We start from the raw sequence: 8358 nt of genomic DNA, 5'->3' as shown, positions 1-8358 counted from the left end.
AAGGAGGTGGGAGGATCAGAGGGTCCCTGTGCCAAAAGAGGAACAACTCCTAAGGTGATAGAAATACACGTTTTTATTTTAAACAAAGTAACTCAACTTCTGCTGTGTGCTGACTTTCAAATGTGACCTAATTGCATGTAAAAATGGTTTTGGGGGCGGGAGGGGAAGAAGGAAACTGTGGCCACAAGAAAAAGAGCAGCTCTGTCTTCAAATGTGCCTCCTCGTGATGCTGGCTGTCTTGGCTCTTGTGTCTGAGGCCGCTCCTGGAGGAAGACCAAAACCAGGGGCCGGCAGGAGGTGGGGACAGTTGGAATGGTCTCTCTCAAGTCATGTTTGCTTTTAAAAGCAACCGACCACATGTCTTACCCTCAGCAGTGAGGTGTCTCCTCAGGATGCGAGCTGAAGGGCTCAGAGGCTTTATGCCACGGCCGTTGGCTTTTACGGGTACCCCCTGGTTGTCTGCAAGTAAATCTCTACTGAAGGTATGACCTTTTGGAGAACGTTTTGGAATGAAGCAATCTCACGTCTACAGAAAGCGAACGTGTGTTTGAGCTCCCCGGGGAGGGGAGGGAAATTAATCCTCTTCCCCTCAGTCTGTCTTTTCCAAAAGACTTAACAAAGTGATATTTTTAAATTCCCCCAATTGCTGTGCTGCGTTTTCCCTCTCAAGTGTTGTTCTGGCAAAAAAGAGGACCTCGGAGTGGGAGTGAATAGCGTCTGCTACGTTTGCCACGCTGCAAATGTGTAATCTCCTGTGGCTGTGACTGCATTCATCAGGCACTTCAGGAAGGGGCTGTTCAAGGAGAGGAGCCACTGACCTCTGCGGGTGGGCGGACAGATAAAAGGTAATAAATATCCCTTCCCTCGGGGCTGCCCCCACCACATCTGGGAGTAGCTCTTTTTCGCCAAATTGTGGTGGCGAATAGCAGCATGTGCTTGAGCTCCTGCATGTCTTAGATTGGCTCAAGCTAATTGTTCATCGGGAAGATGCAGCTAAAAGGGGAGGTGTCCCCCCATCCCTGAGGCTGCAGGTCTTCCCTGTGAGTCGTTTTTTCTAGCCCTCGGAAGGCTCACCCAGGCTGCTTGGGAGAACCATTTTAAAAATAATTAAATGATGGCACAAAACAAAGAGCCCTTAAAAGTCTTTGCTTTCTGTTCCCACTTAAAGTACATGATAAGCAAAACACAAAGCATATAAAATTCCCTTTGGTGGAATGAATGTCGTTCGATATAAGAACGGTAAGACAGGCTTGAAATAATGACCGTTAAAATGTAAAGCGCCAGGCAGTACAGCATGACGCACGGCTGCGGAGGGCTGAGATTTATTCTTTCATTATGCAAGGCAAGACATTAACATACAAAATCCTTTATTTCATGGGCTCTTGTAGTGAAACACTAAAAAGCAATTATGTGGGAAGTTCAACTCTGAAATACATTAGCACTCATCAGTATTCATAGGGCAAAACAAATAAGAGGCCTTCTCCTGGGAGGTGCCACCTCCTTGGACCTGCTGTGGCCGTGAGCGAGGGCTAAGGGCACAGACTTTCTGGTATGATCAGCCCAAAACTGTTTGTATTTGCCTGTTGCATGAGGCCAAAAAATCCAAGTTAGGCTGCAGTGAATCACAGAATTGTCTAGGTTGGAAGGGACCTTTCAGATCATCGAGTCCAACCATCAACTTAACACTGACAAAAACCACCACTGAACCATGTCCCTCAGCACCACATCTACATGTCTTTTAAATACCTCCAGGGATGGTGACTCAACCATTTCCCTGGGCAGCCTCTTCCAATACTTAATAACCCTTTCGGTGTAGAAATTTTCCCTAATATCCAGTCTAAACCTCCCCTGGTGCAACTTGAGGCCATTTCCTCTTGTATCACCTGTTACTTGGGAGAAGAGATCAACCCCCACCTGGCTACACCCTCCTTTCAGGTAGTTGTGGAGAGTGATAAGGTCTCCCCTCAGCCTCCTTTTCTCCAGGCTGAAGAACCCCAGCTCCCTCAGCTGCTCCTCATAAGACTTGTGCTCCAGACCCCTCACCAGCTTCTTTGCCCTTCTCTGGACTCACTCCAGCTCCTCAATGTCTTTCCTGTAGCGAAGGTGCCAGGCGTGCTGAATAAGCCTGTGCACGTCACATCAGGCTTTCAACAGTAGAGTGTCCTGTGTTTAATGGGATGTGGTGTGCCCTGACCAAAGTGGGGGCAATGCTGTGCTCAGGAGATGTGGCAGTACCTCTACTGCCGCTGAGCCAGGTATGGGTCTGGGTGGCAGGGAGTCCAGCAGCTCTGCCTCACCCTAGGTTTTGTTGTCTTCGTGTTTTATGTGTCGTCTCAACTTATGTACAGCATCAGGCTTCCCTGCAGAGGTTGGGTATACATACCTTCCAGGGATGCCCCATCCCTGGAGGTGTCCAAGGCCAGGTTGGATGGGGCTTTGAGCAACCTGGTCTAGTGGGAGGTGTCCCTGCCCATGGCAGGGGGGTCAGAACTAGGTGATCTTCAAGGTCCCTTCCAATTTAAACCATTCTATGATACATCGAATGTAGCCAGCAACTGGGGCGTCCTTCCAGAAGATGAGTCTCCTCACACAGGTAGTGCCTTTCACATGGACACAAGTCTCATTTAAGACTCTTGAAAAACATTTGGATGTGTTGTGGTTTGGGCCAAAATGGCCACTGAAATGAACAACACAGAGCAGGAACCTCTGATGCTTGTGGCATCTCAAGAACTGGCAGCAGAGTCGAGCTGAGTTGCCCGTTTGGACTAACAAGCCAAAATTCCCCAGGTGTGTCCCATGTTAGCGCTGAAAATACTGCTTTGTATCCAGCCCAGACATACCTAAGTCATAGCGTTATTTTTTTCTCCTCTTTCTTTGACGCTTCTCACTGCGGCTGGCTCGCTCTGCGGGTGCCGGGGTCGGAGGGAGCAGGTGAGAAGCAGCAGCACTTTGTGGTCTCGTGGTTCATACGCTAAACCAAGCAGGGAGAAGCTTTCCTGCCTCTTTCCCCGGGACTTGCCTGTCCTTGCCCGTTCCCCACCCTCACACAGGATTTCCCAGTCCCCCCAAGCGTGAATGGGACGCGACGAGTATTTAGAGTTAAAATTAAAAAAAAAAATTCTAACAGTCTTCAAATGTTACTTCTCCAGGTTTCTGCTTCTCTCTCTGGCAGGCGCTGGGAGGCACCAGTGTACAGGCTAATGCCGTGCGCCCAGACTGGGAGGGGAGCCAAGCAGCTGACTCAGGGAACCTGCTGATTTTTTTTACCTGCTTCTAGGAACGCTGCGGTTCTCCCAGCAGATTTTGCTGTGGGATTAATGAAACGGAGATAAAACGCCCTGGAGAGACAGTAGGAGGATCGCTTTAGGGATGCAAATCCGCGTACCTACCTGGGCTGGAACCAATTTGTGAAAAGCAAAGTCATTGCAGCTTCTTTTTTTTTTTTTTTTTTTTTTTTTTTTTGCCTAAATATTAGTGCTCCTGGTCTGAGCATCGGGGCTTTCTTCTCGGCCTGAGGGATTCAGGAAGGGACTGAGGGTTTCTGAGCAAAAAAAAAACCACCACAGTGGCTTAATTAGCGAGAAGTCTAGGCGTACATGCATGCACTTCTGGTACTTAATCCATCTGCGGTAACTTCTTGGGAAGTTAAGTCAGATGGAAAGGGATTTGAGGCAAAACCTTGTTTTCAAAACTCTGCTAATAAATGGGCAAAGGGTGATGCTGCCCGTTACTGCGAGGGGGGGTGGGAAGGTGGGGTACCTGGGTGGCAGCGGGCAGCTCTGGTGGTCGGGGGGTAGAAGACACATAGGGTCACTTCCAGGCAGGACCTGAAACTTTGCTGCCTGTCCTGGGCTGTATCCCATCCTTGCTGGGCAGAAAGGCCGGAGCTGGAGCTGACGGAGGTCGCCAGGCTGCTTCCAGTGACCAAACTGGGTTTGAGAGGTGCTTTGCTGGTGCTAAAAGGTATCTTGCAGGATCCCATTAGTCCTTCCTCCTTTCCGGCAGCATATTCTCTGTAATTAACTTGTGTTTTATAATGACCACCAATTCCTCCTGTCTTTTTGCTGGCAGCAGTGCAGATTTCTGTGTTCCCCCCTCCGCAGTGGCAGGGGAAACTGGACGGGTGAGAAGAAGAAACTGGACCTACCTCACCACAAAGCTACATGTACCAGCACACTGGAGAGGGCAGCATGGAGACGTCAAGGATAAATGGAGGAAAAGAATGTAGGAAGAATGGGAACTGGGATGCCTGGGACTGCCAGACTGCACCATGGTTATATCTTCTCCAACCTCGTCCTAATCTCTGAGATGCCTGAGCATGTGGAGGGGGAGGTGGCACCGGGTGCTTGTTCCTGGAGAAACCTGGGCATCAGCAAGAGGAGGTGACCCAGCTCAGTTCCAAGGCTGGGCCAGGTGAGCAGGATGGATTTTGCCGGGCTTAATCCCACAGTAAATTTCCTGCCCTTGAGGGGTGCAGGGGAGCTGCCCGGCTGGGGAGGAGAGTTGTATTGGTGTCTACCAGAAGTTACCTACGTCTGGTATCACTGCGTGGTCGGGAATAAAATGCTTTCCCAGCCAAAAATACTAGGCTTTTTCAGCAGTTTCTTCCCTTGTAGTGTTTTGTTGTTGTTTTTGTTTGTTTGTTTTAAATCTCTTACTGATCATTGCATGGAGAGTGACCGGCTGTCACACACTATGTCTTCGCTGGTAAAAAGAGGGACTATTCTCAGATGGCAGCTGGTACCAGGTACCATCCTGCTGCAAAGGGGACAGTGGCAGTTTTAATGCTCTCTAGAAAATTCCCAAGCTACACATTGCACCCGTGCAATGTGTGGACTCTACAGGTTTATCTGCTCGCACCTTGCTTGGAAACCGCCTGCCAGCTTGCTCCGAAAGGATTGTGGCCGTAATCAGGGATCGCTGGCTGGAGCAACAGCGAGTCAGGCAAGAGCAGGGACATTACTCCTGCCTGGATGAGGAGCAATGAAGATGCCCGAGTTCCCTATGGGAAGGCTCTCTGGGAGGCTCTCTGCAAGCTGGGAATATCAGCTGTGCCACTCAACATCCTCTGCCGTGGCTCGGACACAAGCAGAACCAAACTTCTGGGTCACTGACCGAACAAGACCTTTTTCCATTGTGACGCAGCTCAGAGAGCTCCCAGCTGTTTGCTCACCGCGTTTAACTAGGAACAATAAAAACGGTAATTGCCAGTTGATGTCTAAACAAGAACTCAGCTCTGGAAGGGAATTCATTACAAACTGGAATGAAAGCCGTGCACACCACCACCTCCCAAAGGTGTTTCGGAGAGGGATGCTTTCTACTCACCTGGACAGACATCTCCATCCTTTGGAGGAAGAAACCTGGAGGGCTTCCAAGCAAACCTCCTCCTTTGCCACTGTTTGGGAACTGGATTCTCAACCATTAGAGGCTGATTTTAACCTCTTCTGCATCTGCTTTGCTGTGTTATTTCGGCATCAGCTTTAGTGCTGATAATTCTCTGTTGTTCCTGGCCTTTTTTCTTCACAGCAGTGATTTGTGCCATGTCCCTTGGAAGTGATCTGACAGGATGTGGTCACCTCATGATCAGTGGGGGATTCAGATCCTCATCCTGGTGAGATTCCACCTAAAATACTGAGTCCAGCTGGGCTTTTCAGTCCAAAAGGAGCGTGGAGAAACTGGAAAGGATCTGGTGAAAGGACATCAGGACGGCCAGGGGCAAAAGCCCATGATCTACAAGGAGAGGTCAGGGAGCTGGGTTTGTTTGGCCTTGAGAAGAGGCTAAGGGATGATCTGGTGGCAGCCTATGACTACCCTTGGGGGAGCTGCAGAGATATGGATCTAAATTCTTCTTACTAGCAGAAAGCATACATGAAGAAAGTTGTTGCAGCCTGGGAGGTTCAGGTTGGACACTAGATAAAAAAAATCACACTAGGAGGGAAGTGCAGCTCTGGAACAGGTCACATAGGTTGGGTTTTCTCCATCCCCAGAGGCTGCCACATCTTGGCTGGGCAAAGCCATCACCGGTGAGAACTAATGTTGGTGTCAGCCCTGCCTTGAGCAAGAGGCTGGACTAGGTGTCCCTTCCAACCACCAGCTCTGTGATTTTGCAACCCCAGGACATACTGTTGTTTAGGGTTCTGGATGCCCGGGGAAGTAACAGGCTGCCCAGGGAAGTGGTTGAGTCACCATCCCTGGAGGTATTTAAAAGACGGGTAGACATGGTGCTTAGAGATGTGGTTTAGTGATGGTTTTTGTCAGTTAGGTTGATGGTTGGACTAGATGATCTGAAAGGTCCCTTCCATCCTAGGCGATTCTATGATTCTATGCTGCTGAGCTACTTCACAACGGTTGGTTCTTAAATTAGTGTAATATTAAAAAAATCCCCACCCCCAGCCCTAAATCAAATTGACCTCCCTGAGGGCTCTTTCACTCTAAATCGAACATTAACGTAATTTAGAAAGAGCAGGAAGGCTTCACAGAGTAATTTGAGGACATTGTTATCATTTAACATGCGCGTTGTCTGGCTGTCCTGTGGTTGGGAAACACATGACCTTACGCGTGCGGAACAGCCGGCCTTACGGCAACGGGGCGCGAATTAACCTTGTGTTGGAACGCTGCTGACTTGCAGCGCATCAGATTTATGACTTGCAATACGATCTGAGGGGATTGCTTTTGCTTTAACGATCTTGCTTCCTGCTTAGAAAGGTGACCTTAGGGCCTGCTGGTAATGAAGCAGCATAATTACACATAGATAGTTATTTAAAGTTACCTCAACTATTTAAAAATAAATAAATAAAAAGACCATTTTTTTCTGAGTGTTGTCCCTACATCAATTTCCCCAGTTATCAGGAATCTGACTTAATGAAATTCCAATTTACAAGTTTATAGTACATCTCTGGGAGAGTTACAACAACCTGGCAACACCAGTCCCTTCCCCGAGTGGGATTCAAATTTGTTGTGGGTTATGCATGGGAGAAACGTGGTGTTGTTCCGATGCCCTAAGAGAATTATTTTTCTTTAATGTTTGAGACATGCCAGTCTCCAAAAGGACCCAAATGTACACTGTACCAGAGATCTACATGACTATATGGGTGTTGAAGGGCACAATACACCACTGGAAGCGCAGATGTCCCCTGGATGCTATCAGACCTATGTTCATAGAATCATAGAATGGTTAGAGTTGGAAGGGACCTTAAAGATCGTCTCGTTCAAACTCCCTACCATGGGCAGGGACACCTTCCATTAGATCAGGTTGCTCAAAGCCCCATCCAACCTGGCCTTGAACACCTCCAGGGATGGGGCAGCCACAGCTTCTCTGGGCAACCTGGGTCAGTGTCTCACTACCCTCAGAGTGAAACATTTATTGCTAATATCTAATCTAAATCTCCCCTCTTTTAGTCCCTACTCTTGGGAGCTTCTTGTCTTTGGAGGACTTCCAGCCACATTTAGGCATGAATTATGACAGCAAAGAAAGACCATCTGTCTTCTTGGCATCTTGGTTTTATTGGGAGACTTGTCATTTGACCTAAGAGGACAGTGCTTGCCTCCATGCCTTTTATTGATGCTTCTCCCAGTCGTGCATCATGGATGTATCGACGCAGCTGCCACCTCTCTCTGTCTGCTGAACGCTTACACAGCTCAATGCCACCACCAGCAACTGCTGCTTCATTGCAACGCTACCGACTTGATTATTCTTGTTCAGGTTATTCTTTAAACCCAGGTGCTTCCCAGCTTGTGCTGAGTCTTGCTTGCCTTCGACCACGCTGGTTGGTGCTTGACGAACATCCGTGTGGATCTTCACGTCTTTTCATTACCTAGGAGTTGAGCGAGTTAGATTAGTACAGAAATGAGGTTTTGATTTGATCACCTCTGGTTATTTGAAAGCTCAGAGAATTGTTTCTGACTGATGACACGTTACTGGGCTGATCTGATGGCGGGGAATGATGCTCATTAGAGAGCGGAGTGATAAATAGGAATATCTGTTGATCATAATGCCTGCTGAGTTGAATTTGGACAATCCTTAATTCTTTCTCACTTTTCCCTCTGATAAATATTTTAGAATGTGTCAGGACCAAGAACAATATTTTTTGCTAGATATTTTTCTCAGAAAAAAAAAGGAAAGAAAGGAGCTTTTCGAACACAAAATGAATTCATTCAGTTGTTCCCGTCACAAAAGAAAAATACAAAGTTGATTTTCTTTTTTTTTTAATTTTTTTTACACTTGAAATGCTGCAGTTTTCATTCAAAGTGTTACTTTAATTCACTGTCAGCTACAGTCTCAATAAAAGTCAAAAGGAAAACATCCTGACAATGAAATATTTTGTTTAACTCAGGACAGTTTTTGTCCAGGAAGGCCTA

Source organism: Rissa tridactyla, chromosome 2 (assembly GCF_028500815.1).
Source record: "Rissa tridactyla isolate bRisTri1 chromosome 2, bRisTri1.patW.cur.20221130, whole genome shotgun sequence".
Taxonomy (NCBI): domain Eukaryota; kingdom Metazoa; phylum Chordata; class Aves; order Charadriiformes; family Laridae; genus Rissa; species Rissa tridactyla.
Note: the sequence above shows the minus strand (reverse complement) of the source record.